This window comes from Phacochoerus africanus, chromosome 2 (assembly GCF_016906955.1).
Source record: "Phacochoerus africanus isolate WHEZ1 chromosome 2, ROS_Pafr_v1, whole genome shotgun sequence".
NCBI classification, from domain to species: domain Eukaryota; kingdom Metazoa; phylum Chordata; class Mammalia; order Artiodactyla; family Suidae; genus Phacochoerus; species Phacochoerus africanus.
In genome coordinates, this window is record NC_062545.1 from 224,746,784 (window position 1) to 224,762,649 (window position 15,866).

Consider the following 15,866-nt stretch of genomic DNA (forward strand, 5'->3'; position numbering starts at 1 on the left):
GATCTAGTCTCTTAGCAACAAAATTTAATCTTTTAAAAAATTTTTATTGTAGTAAGTTGGCTTACACTGTTGTGTGTTTGAGCTATACAGCAAAATGAATTGGTTTTTTTTAGGGCCGCAGGTGCAGCATATGAAAGTTCCCAGGCTGGGGATCTATTCAGAGTTGCAGCTGCCAGCCTACACCACAATCACAGTAACGCAGGATCCAAGCTGCATTTGCAACCTACACCACAGCTTCTGGCGAAGCCAGATCCTTAACCCACTGAGTGAGGCCAGGGATTGAACCTGCATCCTCATGCATACTAGTCAGATTCATAACCCACTGAGCCAAAACGGTAACTCCTGTATTGGTTTTATATACATACATACACACACACACACACACACACACACACATAATGTATCCATTCCTTTTTCCATATAGGTTATTACAAGCTATTGAGTGGATTTCCCTGAGCTATGCAGTAGGTTCTTGTTAATCATTTATTTTATACGCTAGTGTGTATATGTTATTCCCATCCTCCCAATTCCTCCCTCCCCACCACAGTTTCCCTATGGTAACCATAAGATTGCTTTTGAAATCTGTGAGTTTGTTTCTGTTTTATTTATTTATTTTTATTTTTTATTTTTTGTCTTTTTGCCTTTCCTAGGGCCACTTCCTGCGGCATATGGAGGTTCCCAGGCTAGGGGTCTAATCAAGGCTATAGCTGCCAGTCTATGCCAGAGCCACAGCAATGCGGGATCCGAGCCATGTCTGCGACCTGCACCACAGCTCCCGGAAACGCCAGATCCTTAACCCACTGAGCAAGGCCAGAGATCGAACCTGCAACCTCGTGGTTCCTTGTCGGTTTCATTAACCACTGCACCACAACGGGAACTCCTTTTTCTGTTTTAGAATAAGTTCTTTTGTATCATTTTTATTAGATTTCACATATAAGTGATATCATATGATATTTGTCTTTCTGTCTGACTTACTTCACTAAGAGTGATAATCTCTAGGTCCATCCATGTTGCTGCAGATGGCATTCTTTCATTTTTATGGCTGAATAATATTCCGTTGTATGTATGTACCACATCTTCTTTATAACAAAGTTTAATCTTTATCATGGCATTTAGGTTTCCTACTGTGTGTCCCCATGGAGACTGCATCATTGGGTCCAATTCTTCACCCTTCACTGTATCTATGTGCTTTGCCATATAACTTCACAATTTCATCCACTAAAGAGTCAGAATACATTTCCCCACCCCTTAAGTTTAGATTGACCTTGTCACTTGCTCTCTTGAACCGCTGCCATCCTATGCCAGAAACTCCTCAAGCTACCTGCTGTTTCCAGGGCAGGGTGAGAGGGATGTGAAGCAGAAATGTTCTAGCTAAGCCCAGATTAGATCAGCAGATCTAAAGAAGTATTAAACAGATGTTGTGTTCAACCACTGAGTTTGAGGTAGTTTGTTACGTAAGGATAGACTATCAAATCCTTTTTAAGGTAACTTTCTCCCACAAAGCCCATGTATGTTCTTTCATAAGAAGATTTGTCCCCACTGCATTTTTAAAAAATTCTTTACTGTTTCCTCTGATAGGAATAACCTTCCCTTTTCTTCACCATTTTTCAAAAGCCTAGTCATCCTTCCAGATTCAGCTAATATATTACATTCTGTCAGGCCTTCTCTGATGCCCCCATTCAAATTTAACACTGGTTCCTTCAAAAAAGTTTTCCTAGCTCTTCATCTGTATCCTCTGACATTGTAGTTATCAGTGTACAGAACTGCTCTCCACTCACTTCTAAACTCCCTTAAAAGGAGTGTGTGTGTGTGTGTGTGTGTGTGTGCATGTGTGCATGTGTCTCTTACTTATCTCTGTATCCTCTTCAGTGCTCTGTGTATATTCCAGAAATGTTTGTTGGAAAATGGAATGAAGGAATGAAGGCAGAAATAAATTGAAATGCAATATCTTTTATTACAAAAGCATGTCAGTGACATAGAATTTTCTAACATTGTGTCTGATTAAACTTCAGCATCAGTAGCATTGATATAAACTGGAGAACATTTGTAAAACAAGTTGAAAAAAACTACTGAGAACTTAGTTTGGCTAGGAAAAAGACAGGTTAATATCAAAGAATAATTTTCAGAAGGATTAAAATTATGATTCTCTTACAAATATAAAATGAACCCTTGTGAATTTCATTTGTCCCATTACTTAATGAGGGAACAGATAAGACGTTAAGACTGGTTTAAAGAATATTTGAGGGTGTTTCCGCTGTGGTCCAATGGGGGATCAGAGAAATCTCTGAAGCCGTGGAACAAAAGTTAGATCCCCGTCCTGGTACAGTGGGTCAGTGATGTGGTGGTGGTCAACCTACCCACAGCATAGGTTGCAACGGCAGCTCAGATCTGATCCCTGACCCAGGAACTCCATATGCCCAAGGTTGGTCAAAAATAAATAGCATTTGAGGAATTAAGTATAGATAAGCAATTATTAAGTAACATTAGGATACGAATTCAGAGTTAAATATAAAAGTGTTTAATATCCAGCATAATAGTAAATGATAACATTTGTCTTTTCCACCAGGCAGAAATTATTTTCACCTCTACCAGACAAAAACTACACATTAGCATTAATTTGACTATGTCTGGCAACTTTTATCAATAGTTTTTTTAAATTTAATTTAATTTTGCTTTTTAGGGCCACACCTGCAGCACATGGAGGTTCCCAGGCTAGGGGTCAAATCAGAGCTATAGCTGCCAGCCTACACCACAGCCACAGCAACGTAGGATCCATGAGGATGCATGTTCAATCCCTGGCCTCGCTCAGTGGTTAAGGATCCGGCATTGCTGTGAGCTTAGGTATAGGTCTCAGATGCAACTTGGGTCTGGCATTGCTGTGGCTGTAGTGCAGGCTGGCAGCTACAGCTCTTATTTGACCCCTAACCTAGGAACCTCCATATGCTGCGGGTGCTGCCCTAAAAAGACAAAAATAAACAAACAAAAAAACTGAATTTACAAATTGCCAGACTCCATGGAACTAAGCTCATTTACAACTATGTTTTGTTTGGCCTGCACAGGATAATGATATTTTTTTAAATTTAAAAATCACATTTTACATACATGTCCAGATTTGAGGCCTTTCTTTAAAAAATGGGAGGTCTGGCATTTCTGGGTGCACAGCTTTTTTTTTTTTTTTTTTTTAATCTTTTTAGGGCCACACCCGCGGCATATGGAGGTTCCCAGGCTAGGGGTCTAATCGGAGCTGTTGCTGCCAGCCTATGCCAGAGCCACAGCAACATGGGATCCGAGCCGCGTCTGCAACCTACACCACAGCTCACGGCAACACAATGCTGGATCCTTAACCCACTGAGCGAGGCCAAGGATCAAACCCACAACTTCATGGTTCTTGGTCAGATTCATTTCTGCTGCACCACGAAGGGAATTCCTGGGTGCACATATTTGCCCAACAATTGTAGGCTGGAGCTGGGTGTTTACTGCCCTGTATAGAACCCACCCAGCCTCGTTTACTAACATGATCTTCATGATAGGTAAAGGCCTTGAGTTGGCAACCCTCCCTCTCCTCTTCCCTGCATCCCCTCCCACCATGGATGCTGGGCGCGTAGCATCCACTCAACTGCAAGGGACGCCAGTGTTCTGAACATGCAGAAGGAATTCTGCTGGTCCTGGGCACAGTTTGCTGCTTACTCCACAAGATGGGCCAGAAACTCATGAGTATATGTCATCAGGTCCTGTTCTCTATGCCTACTATAGTTGAAATATGTTGGAATGAGAAATAGAGATTTGAGGGAGGGTGTCAAATATATTTCTGTCACTTAGAAAATGAGCTTCTAAGCTCTGCTGAATAAGGACCAAATGGGATTTTGGAGGGGTGGCTGTTCAACTTTGTTAACAGGATGATTGCAGGGGTCGTATATGTGGACCTGATCTGGGGAAATGTATTCTGAAAAATTCTCTAAATAAATAGGATTTTATAGGAGATAAGGTAATAGTTTTAGGCCCTGTTGCTGGACTTGGCCCTGGGCTTGCATTCCTCTTCAGGCCTAAATGGGTTAACATCTCATAAATTAGTCAATACTTACCCATCAACAGATATGCATGTGACAGAGGGGACTAGGACCAGCTCTCCCGTCTTGCGCATTTGTACTATTGGGTGGAAGGATGATAACACTCTTTCTGTGGGATGGGAAGGGGAGGCAATGCCTTCTCGCTTTTTGTCACTTTCCAGTCTGCTGCACAGATGATTGAGCTGAGAGAGGAAAAGGGTCCTGTGAGAGAGAGCCTGAGAGGCTGGGGTGAAGCTCGTCCCCTCCATCCTTGGTTCAGAGCAAGGGCTGGCATCTCAGCTGATCCGGCTGCACTGACTCACTGGTCCTGAGACCTGGGGTAAGTTGCCTGAGCCTCAGGCTCCTTCTGTGCAAAATAAGGATTGCAGCAGTTCCTCCTACAAAGTGTGATTGTGAGATTTAAAGGAAGAATCTATAGAAATGACTGACCCAGGATAGCTACTGCAAAAATATCAGCCCAAACTTACCACCAATATAGGTCAGCTTCCTTTCTTCTTTGGCAAAGCTCAGGGGGTAGAATTCCTCTGAAGGCAATCAGTTCACAAAGCACAGTGATTGAGGATGTTGCCCCCTGAGTAGCCTACGTGTGTTTGAATTCCACTCTGAAAACTCCTGATTAGTGACTCTGGGCTAATCATATAAACTTTTTGTTATAGCTTCATTTCCTTATCTGTAAACTAAATATAAAAATTACACCTGTTTCCTAATATAATTTTCTAAGTCAGCTATAACATTAAATAATAAGTAAATGAATTTATTTTAAAAATTGCACCAATCTAAGTTTCCACTGTGGCCCAGCAAGTAAAGAACCCAACATAGTATTCCTGAGGATGCAGGTTCCATCCCTGTCCTCACTCAGTGGGTTAAAGGTCTGACGTTGCCACAAGCTCTGGCATAGTTCAAAGATACAACTTGGATCTCGCATTGCTGTGGCTATGGTGTAGGCTGGCAGCTGCAGCCCCTAGCCTGGGAACTTCCATATACTGGCAGATGTGGCCCTAAAAAGACCAAAAAAAAAAAAAAAAGTTGCACCTATCTCAAGAGGTCGATTGTAAGGATTACATGCTATACTATAGGTAATTTCTTAGCATGGGGCAGGTACTAAAATATGTATGCCTTAAAAAAGAGATGCAAAAGTTCCTTTTTCTAAATTGAGGTAAAATTCGCATAATATGACATTAACCATTGGAGACAGGATTAAGATGGTGGAATAGAAGGACTGGAGCTCAGCTTCTCTCATAAAAACAACAAAATTACAATCAAATGCTGAACAACCTTCAACCAAATGGACTGGAAACTTTCAAAAAGATATCCTGCTCCAGAAGACAAAGAGGAGGCCACATCAAGAGTTTTGTTGCAGTATAATTCACACATAAAATTGTAAGATATCCAGAAAAAAAAAAAGAAAGAAATTAACCATTAACTATTTTAAAGCATACAAATCAGTGGCAATTAGCACACTCACAATGTTGGGTGAGCATCACCTCTATCTAGTTCAAAACACTGTCCTCACCCAGAAGGAAACCCTGCACCCATTAAGTAGTTACTCCCCATACACCTCACCCACAAGCCCCTGGCCACCATGAGTCTGCTTCCTATCTCTATAGATTTGGCTATTTTGAATGTTTCGTATAAATGGAATCATGCAATATGGGACCTTTTGTGTCTGGCATCTTTCACTTAGCATAACATTTCAGAGACTTGTATGTAACTGAAATTGACTGAGGGGCTGTTTCTCTTCATTGTGATCATTCAAGTCTCATCACTAAACATAAAGTTTTTTGGCTTATACAAGTCAAATAAAAATCTTGAAGGGTTGCCCTCTACATCACTGTGGTCAATAGCCCATGCCCAGGATGTCTGCAGGTCAGACTGCTGACTGTGGTTCCATAGTCATACCCACTATATCTTTGAGACTCAAGTGTGGCCACTTGGTCACATCATTTCACTGAGAAGGCCAGCAATAAGGAAAGGACCAGAAATTGCACATTCTAACTTCAAATGAATATCCGAAGTTTCAGACATGTCTGGATACTGATACGGTATAAAGGTTTGGGTTAATGCCCTCAATCAAATTTTTTTTTTTTAAACCGTCCTTCAAGTCAGTAAGGAAGGTTGAAAGCCCAACAGAAAAATGGGCAAAGGATAAATTTTCCTTAAAAAGCAACACATTTAGTTCTTTAAGGAACCTCCATACTGTTCTCCGTAGTGGTTTCACCAGCTTACATTCCCACCAACAGTGTATGAAGATTCCCTTTTCTCCACACCCTCTCTAGCATTTATTGTTTGCAGACTTTTTTTTTTTTTTTTTGGCTAAGAAGCCTCTTATTTTTTTTCTTTTTGGCTGTTCCCACAGCGTGGGGAAATTCCCAAACCCACGCCACACTTGTGACCTGCACCACAGCTGTGGCGTCTCTGGATCTTTAACCCATTGCACCACGAAGGAACTTCGTGTTTGCGGACTTTTTGATGATGGCCATTCTGAGGTGACACCTCATTTACGTTTCTGTAATAATTAGTGATGTTGAGCATCATTTCATGTGTTTTTTAACCATCTGTCTGTTTTGTTCAGAGAAATGTCTATTTAGATCTTCTGCCCATTTTTTGATTGGGTTGCTGGTTTTTTTTTTTTTATATAAAGCTGTATGAAATGTTTGTATATTTTGGAGATTTACCCCTTGTCAGTTGCTTCATTTGCAAATATTTTCTCCCATCTTGTGGGCTTTTTGTTTATGGTTTCTGTGCTGTGCAAAAGCTTATTTTGTGTCTGTTTTTATTTCCATTACTCTGGAAAGTGGATGAAAAAAGATGCTGTTGGAATTTATGTCAAGAATGTTCTGCCTGTGTTTTCCTCTAAGAGTTTTATTGTAATCCAGTCTTACATTTAAAATATACATTACATATTCTTCAGACATTCAGTCCTTCATTCAGTAAGCAGTTACAGAGCATGTCTGTTGTGAGAATATTATTGTAAAATCTAGGGATACAGATATCTCCTTTTTATGGAGCTTACATTTTAAGGGTTGGTACCTGGAATAAACAGATAAGTACTTCTTTTTTTTTTTTTAAGTTCAGTGATGCAAGTGCTATGATGAAAATGAAAAGGGTGTTGTGATAAAGAATGACTAGGGATGGGGCTACTTTCCACTGCATAAGTCAGGGAAAGCCTGACAGAAATGACATTTATGTAGAGCTGTAAATGGCAAGAAGGACATTTGAATTCGCTATTATGTAGGCCTGTATTTCTTGACCTGCAAAGATATTACCATCCTTGTTTTTTTCCTAAAGCCCTATGTGTCGGGGTAGGGTTGGGGGTATGTGCCAGAAAGAAGTCCGAAGGAACTGATATTGATGAGAACATCTTCCCAGGTGCTAGTTACTGAAAACTCAGCTCGAAGCTGATTTGTTTAATTAATTAATTAATTAATTAAGTCTTTTTGCCTTTTCTAGGTCCGCACCTGCGGCATATGGAGGTTCCCAGGCTAGGGATCGAATCGGAGCTGTAGCTGCCAAGCCTATGCCAGAGCCACAGTAATGTGGGATCTGAGCAGTGTCTGTGACCTACACCACAGCTCACCACAATGCCGGATCCTTAACCCACTGAGCAAGGCCAGGGACCGAACCTGCAACCTCATTGTTCCTAGTCAGATTCCTTAACTGCTGAGCCACGACAGAAACTCCTCAAAGCTGATTTATTAATTAAGTTATTGATTCCTGTCACTGAAAACGCAGGGTTTCCAGGGGCTCAATAACACCCCCAAGGGCCTGGAGTTCCCACTGCAGTGTGGTGGGTTAAGAATCTCACTGCAGTGGCTCAGGTCCCTGAGGAGATGTGGGTTTGATCCCCTGCCTGGTGCAGTGGGTTAAAGATAAGACATTGCTTTTCTCTCTTCCTCTCTCTTCCTCTTCTGCGTTCTGTGGGGTTGCTTCTTCTTTCATGATCCCAAGATAGCTGCCAATAGTCCCTGGGGCTACGTGTCTCCTCATTCATGTCCGGGAGAACACAGAGAGCGTCTTTGTTTCTGTGTCCCAGAAAAAGACACGAACTTCACTTGGGTTGGTCTGGCTCGGGTCACATGACCACTCCTGAACCAAATTCCTGGTCCAGGGAGTGGGGGCTGCAGCAGTGAGCTGAAGCCACTAAGGACCAGACAGTGGAGCCCAGGGTGAGGCAATCCCTAAGCACCAGGCTGAGAAATAGAGACACAGAACAGGTGCTAAAAGAATTTGGACAGATTTCTTTCCTGGAGGAAGAGGGGAAAGTTCTGGGTAGCAAATACCAGTTGCTTGCATACAAAAAAAAAAAAAATCAATTAGACAAACTATCACAAAGTGAATAGAGTTTGTATTTCTGAGCTTTGGGTAATAGCATCGTAGCTGATTTTTACTTTCCTTTTTTCTAATTTACTGTATATCTGATTTTTTTTTTACAACTAGTGTATGTTAATTTTATAACTAAAGACAACAAAGCTATTTCCATTTTCTAAATCTGGCAAAATGAATAAAAGGCATTAAATGAATGAAGACTTTTTTTTTTTGGCATTTGGGTACTAGTTCTCTACTTTGAATTTGCTTCTTCTCCCCTAAAGCATTGTTTACAAATTGCAACAAAACTGGCTATTCCAGACTTTTCCCTGAGTGAAAAGGAAGGCGCTGTGACCAGCAGCATCTCAGTGTTCACAGAGTCTCCTCCTCCCCGTCCAGTTTCACTTAACAATTTAGCAGCTGCCAGCTCGCTCTTCCCCAATTCAGTGGTGCTATTCTGGGCCACTGTCATTATTCAGCCAGTTGAGAATTCTCGTTGGTGACAACTGAGATACCTCAAACTAAGAATAGGACTCTGACTGATGAAGGAGGGCGGCAGCGATGGGGCTGCCCGGAACTTTTCTTCTTGCCAGGGATTCCTTAAAATCTAAAACTCAGTTTTGTCCTTTTCTCCTGGGTTTTCCATTGGTCTCTGGTTTTGCTATCTGTAGGTTTCTGTGAAATCTTGTCAGCTGAATAATCACAAGAATAACACCAGCTGGAGAGGCTTATCAAGGGACCCAGAGAATGTTCCTTCTCAGCTGGGCTTCCAGCTGGGAGCCTTGAGTTTAGGTTTTGCTAGATAATTCCTATTGTACCTGTTGGAACTTTTTCCTCCAACACTTTTGATTTGAGGGCAAAAAGATAATTTTGCATTTTCTAAGAGCTTCTGAGAAAGAAACCAATGAAACCCTCTGCCCCCTTTGCACAGTAGAAACTGCACTGAAGTGGCAAAGGATTTTGAAGTTAGAGGATGGGGTTCCACCTCTGCTAGCTCTGTGGCCCTGCCTGGGCAGCTTAAGCTTTTTAAGCCTCAGCTTTGTCATCTATAAAATGGGATTATTAAAACCCACCTCATGGTTTTGTCGTGGGGATTAACTGTTTGAAAATACATAGCACAATCTGTGCCCAGTGAATGCTAGCCAATATTTTTTTTCTTTTTATGGCTGCACCAGCAGCATATGGACATTCCTGGGCCAGGGGTCTAATTGGAGCTGCAGCTATCAGCCTTTGCCATTGCCACAGCCACAGCAACACCAGATCCGAGCTGTGTCTGTGATCTACACCACAGCTCGAGGCAATGCCAGAGCTTTAACCCACTGAGTGAGGCCAGGGATCAAACCTGCATTCTCACTGAGACAACGTCAGGTCCTTAACCCACTGATCCACAGTGAGAACTTCAAATACTAGCCAATATTATTCTACCATGGAGAAATTCCCTATGCTTCTCAGGAAGTCCCATGGAATCATACTCCACTATCTAGAGTCGCAACTTCAGAAATGTACCCTTGGATTTCCCCACTGGCTCAGTGGGTTAAGAATCTGGCATTCTCACTTTTGTGGCTCAGGTTGCTGCTGTGGCACTGGTTTGATCATTGGCCCCAGAACTTCCACATGCTATGAGGGTGGCCAAAAAACAAAAAAAAAAAGAGAAAAAAAAATGGTTTCTTATTGGTTTTCCTGCTGTCTTGGTCTCATTCTCCTCTCTCCTTCACTCTAGCTCCTGGGGATTGTCTCTCACATAGACCACCTGCACATAAGTCCTTGTCTTGGGTTCTGCATGGGGGACCAAGGATGAGATGGCTACAAATGAATAAGAACAGAGTGTTCTCCAATGGTTTGGAGGTACACTTTTTACAAGATTAAGCATCATTTGGTCATAGCAAAGACCATGGTGATAGCAATGTTAATTATGATGACTGGACATTACTGGGGCTTGCTAATAGTGCTGCCACTCTTGGGTATTCAGCTTATTAAATTCCGTAAATCCTGCTTTTAGCAAACTAAGTAATAAGGAGAAGATGTGTGTGAATGGGAGAGCGACCTTGAAGGAAGTCAGGAAACGCAAAGCAATAAGGCCCAGGGGAATACACTAATTCAAACCTCTATTCCCCACATGTCTTTTCTTATTTTTTTTTCTTTTTTGTCTTTTTAGGGCCACACCCAAGGCATATGGAAGTTCCCAGGTTAGTGGTTGAATCGAAGCTAAAGCTGCTGGCGTACACCACAGCCGCAGTAATGCCAGATCAGAGATGCATCTGCAAATGCCAGATCCTTAACCCATGGAGGAAGGCCAGGTTTCAGACCTGCATCCTCGTGGATACTAGTCAGGTTCGTTAACCACTGAGCCATGATGGGAAACTCTCTCTTTTCTTCTTTCTTAAAAAAAAAAAAAAAGTGGGGGAGTGTCGACTGTACAACACCAGTGCCAAAAATAGAGTTCTAGGAAACACAACCTCAGGGTTAGAAATAGTCAGGGTTGGGTAAATAACATTCTATGCTGTACAGTCAATTTCCAATTATTCTTTTTTTTTTTAAGTTTTTATTTTTTTTTCTCTTAAGGTTGATTTACATTGTTCTGTCAATTTCTGCTATAATTCCCAATTATTCTTAATGCTCTGTAGGTCTCTTCCCATTTTCCATGTCTTTTCTTCCCTCATGGCTGAGCTGGCTGTAGCAGCAGAACCATCCCTGTGATTACCCCTCCAGTCTCAGAACATCTCTACCGTGACACAGGAAGAGTAGAGGTCTGCAGAAACCGAGGTAATGAAAGGACCTGTAAAAGGTTTCATATTTTATACATGGTTTGCTGTTCTAGCTACTATAGCTGTCTAATTACCCTAAAAGTGCATGGTAGAAATAGCACTAATGTGCATGGTTGCCCTGGGTTAAGATATGGACAGTATGGGAGTTCCCGTCATGGCTCAGTGGTTAAGGAAACTAGCTAGTATCCATGAGGACTCAGGTTCGATCCCTGGCCTCCCTCAGTAGGTTAAGGATCCAGCTTTGCCATGAGCTGTGGTGTAGGCTGCAGATGCGGCTCAGATCCCGTGTTGCTAGAGCTGTGGCATAGGCCGGTGGCTACCGCTCTGATTCAACCCCCAGCCTGGGATCCTCCATATGCCCTGGGTGCGGCCCTAAAAAGACCAAAAAAAAAAGAGAGAAAAAGAAAGATATGGACAATGTCTGAGGCCTCCACTAGAGGTCTTGAAGGCTGGGGTCTGGAATCATCTGAAGGCTCATTCACACAGACATCTAGCAGTTGATGCCAGCTGTTGGGTGGACTGTCAGTTCTTCCCCACTTCAACTTTCTCATGTGGTTTCTCTGTGAGAGTTGGCTTGGACTTCCTCACAGCGTGACAGTTGAGTTCTGCAGGCAAGCGCTCCAAGAGAGGAAATCTATATTTCCTTCTCGGACCTCGCCTCACAAGTCATGGGTCATTATTTCTACTGCACCTTATTCACTGAAGCAGTCACAAGTTCCATTCAGGTTCGGGGAAAAACTAAATAGAATTCCCCCTCTTCTTGGAGAGAGGCAAAGTTCTGGAAAAATGTGGGACTGGAAATTTTGCTGTGACATTTTTGGGAAAATACAATCTGCTATATTTACATATAAGTTGCAAAGGGAGTATATACCAAGATGCTTCCAAGACTCTGAAATAATTACACTTTGAAATAGGGAAAGGTGATGGTATTGGGAAGGGGCACAAACAAGGTTGTGCTCTGCTGCCGCAAACAAGGATAGATATTTGATCTGGTTTTCTTGTGAGATCCCTGAGAGGAAGTCCAAGGAAAAGGAGGGCCAGAGGAAGGAACCTGGGTAAATAATGGTTACCAGGTTGGTTGAAACTCCCTGCCCCATGACAGAGACCTTAAGTTTAAGCAGTTGAATCTTCAGAAAAACTTCAGGACAAAGGTCTTAGGCAGAGATTAAGTCAGCCTGTTTCTAAGATATATGCAAAGTGCTTTGCTCATACAGCATTAACAGCATGTGTGGACAAGGGGGCCATAGGATTGCTGGGTGTTGGTGAGCATCTTAGAATAAAGATTGTGTCTTTAGCTTCACCAGTATACATTCTGAGTGTTCTAAGTGAGGGCTTGTGCCATCAATGTATGGACATTCTAAAAGTCAAACAAGGATTGCAAACCTCCGAAGTGCTCTATGAAGAGCATGCATTTTGAGATGTTTCTTAGTTTGGGATGGGCAATTCTTCTGCATGCATTTGAATTACAAAATGCAACACAGTGTCATATAATCCTTTCTTAGGTCTCACAAAGCACAGATGTGTAAGGACATGTCTATCTAATCAAGGTCGTTTCTCCAACAATGAAAATGTGTTTCACTGTTACCAATTTTCTATGCAGCTGATCTGCTTCAGCACCTTTCTTGGTACACAATAACTTCTCATTTCTATGCCAAATTTTATTGCACTGTTTTTGAAGATCTCTTAACACATGTATGCAGCGATGCATCCTACTCAACTGGGTGGTGATCAAGTGAACACCCATGACCAAGTTCAGTTTTGTGAAGGTAATAACAAATATGTCCTGACTGCTGCTTACAATGTCATAGACTGTTCGATCCATGCAAAGATAACAAAATGTATCTTAGAATCAAAGATATATAAGTTTTGATATCTAACAGAGAAAATCCTGTCTTGATCGATTTTTTTTTTCCTTTTTCTTTAGGGCCGAACTTGCGGCATATGGAGGTTCCTAGGCTAGGGGTCTAATTAGAGCTACAGCTGCCAGCCTACACCACAGCAATGACAGATCTGAGCTGTGTCTGTGACCTATACTACAGCTCATGGCAATGCCGGATCCTTAACCCAATGAGTGAGGCCAGGGATCGAACCTGCAACCTCATGGTTCCTAGTTGGATTCGTTTTTGCTGTACCACAATGGAAAATCCTTGATCATTGTTTTAAGTCAATAAATTTTGGCCATGATTCATTAAGCAGCAAAAGCTTTGTGATACAATCATTTATAAAAATAACCAGGAAATACATATCTCTAAAAATTATACAAATTCCTCATTAAAGTTAGACGTGTGTTTAATTTCAGTTCTTAACCACATATTTTCTGTGCTTATGATAAAAGGAGAAATAACTTCTTAGCCATTGCCTTTATTTGAATGATAATTTGTTATTTCTGTAAATAATTGTCTAAGCTGAAAAAGCTGAAAGTTGCTCAGATTTAGGCCAGGGAGGAAAGATAAGTGAGTTCAGATAAAGCACGAATCATATTGTGGCTAAGAACTTGGGCTGATATTTATGAGAATTTATAGCAGAGATTCAGTCATTTAAAAAATATGTGCTTTTAGTGATGAGTAATAAACATTTCCAGAATTGGAAGCGTTTTTCTTTCAGGAGTTCCCACGATGGCTCAGTGGTTAACGAACCTGACTAGTATCCATGAGGACGCGGGTTCAATCCCTGGCCTTGCTCAGTTGGTTAAAGATCTGGCATTGCCGTGCTGTAGGCTGGCAACTGTAGCTCTGATTAGACCCCTAATGGTGTAGGTTGCAGACATGGCTCAAATCCCACCTAGCTGTGGCTGTGGCATAGGCCAGCAGTTATAGCTCTGATTTAATCCCTAGCCTGGGAACTTCCATATGCCTCGGGTGTGGCCCTAAAAAAAAAAAAAAAAAAGGCCTGCCACTTTAAACAACATTCCAAACAATGGTTAATAGTCAGTGAGTATTTATCCATATTGGTATTTAATAGTTAGGCACTCGCCGTGTACATTTACTCCCTAAAAAATATCTAGATTGCTTCTGCTAAAAGTAAACTCTGAAGTATTTATAAATGTAATGATAGGTGTCTGGGATTTGCTTTAAAGTACTCCTGTGGCAAAGGGAGTAGAGAGCATGGATGCAGCAAAATGGGCCATGGGCCAGTGATAGAGCCAGGGAATGGGTACATGAGGCTGCTTATACTGTCTCTCCACTTTTGTGAATGTTAGAAAATTTCCATAATGGAAGCATTAAGAAAAAGATATTTGTATGGTCCAGGAATGCTGCTTCTAGATATATACTCCCAAAGAACTGAAATAGAGACTTGAACAGTTATTTGTACCACTATGTTCATAGCAGCATGATTTAGAGTGTAGAAGGAGGAAGCAACCCGAATTTCAACTGATGGATGAATAGATAGACAAAATGAATTGTATACATATAATAGAACATTATTCAGCCTTAGAAAGGAGGGAAGTCTGACATATTCTACAACAGGGATGAAACTTGGAGATTATATATATATATATATATATATATATATATAATATATATATATAATATATATAAAAACACACACAAATATATATATATATATATATATATATATATATATATATATTTGTGTGTGTTTTTAGGGCTGCACTCATGGCATGTGGAGGTTCCCAGGCTGGGGGTCTGATTGGAACTTTAGCTGCAGACCTATGCCAGAGCCACAGGCAACATGGGACATGAGCTGCATCTGCAACCTACACCAAAGCTGATGGCAACACCGGATCCTTAACCCATTGAGCGAGGCCAGGGATCAAACCTGCATCCTCATGGATCCTAGTTGGGTTCATTAACCACTGAGCCACGATGGGAACTCTAAAACTTGAAGATATTATGCTAAATGAAACAAGCCAGGTCCAAAAGGACAAATTGTATGATTCTATTTATCTGAAGTACGGAGAGTATGCAAATTCATAGAGACCGAAATGGAATTTTGGTTGCTAGGGGCTGGGAGGAGAATAGGGGGTTATTATTTAATAGGCATAGAATTCAGTTTGGGAAGATGGAAAATCTCTGGGGATGGCAGGGTGGTGGGCGTTGAGCAACTTTGTGAGTATATTTAATAGCAGCGAACTGCACCCTTAAAAGTGGTTAAAATGGTTAATGTTATATATTTTTTTACCACATAAAAATACATTTTAAAGGGTATGTGTGTGTGTGTGTGTGTATATATATATATATATATATTAATGACGTTAGGAGAGAGAGAAAAACAGGAAGTATATGTGAACGTGATGAGCATTGTTTGATCTCTGAGAGCAATGGTGAGCCTTTCTCTTTTTTTTTGTCTTTTCCAGAGCTGTACCCTGGCATATGGAGGTTCCCAGGCTAGGGGTCTAATCGGAGCTGTTGCTGCCGGCCTATGCCACAGTTACAGCCATTCCAGATCCAGGCCACGTCTGCAACCTACAACACAGCTCACGGCAACGGCTGATCCTTAACCCACTGAGCAAGGTCAGGGGTTGAACCTGCAACCTCATGGCTGCTAGTTGGATTTGTTAGCCACTGACCCACCAAGGGAACGCCTTTCTAACCTCACGCATACTCATCATTTCCTTATATAGATTCTCTGGTTACTCTCCCACTCTGACCTTCTTCCCCCAAAGTCCCTGTGCTTCAGAGCCAAAAGCCGGGGTGTCACACAGCGCCAGTCTCAGACAAAACTGTACCAGGGAGCGGTCTGCTTGTTTTGACTATGTTTCCTTGGC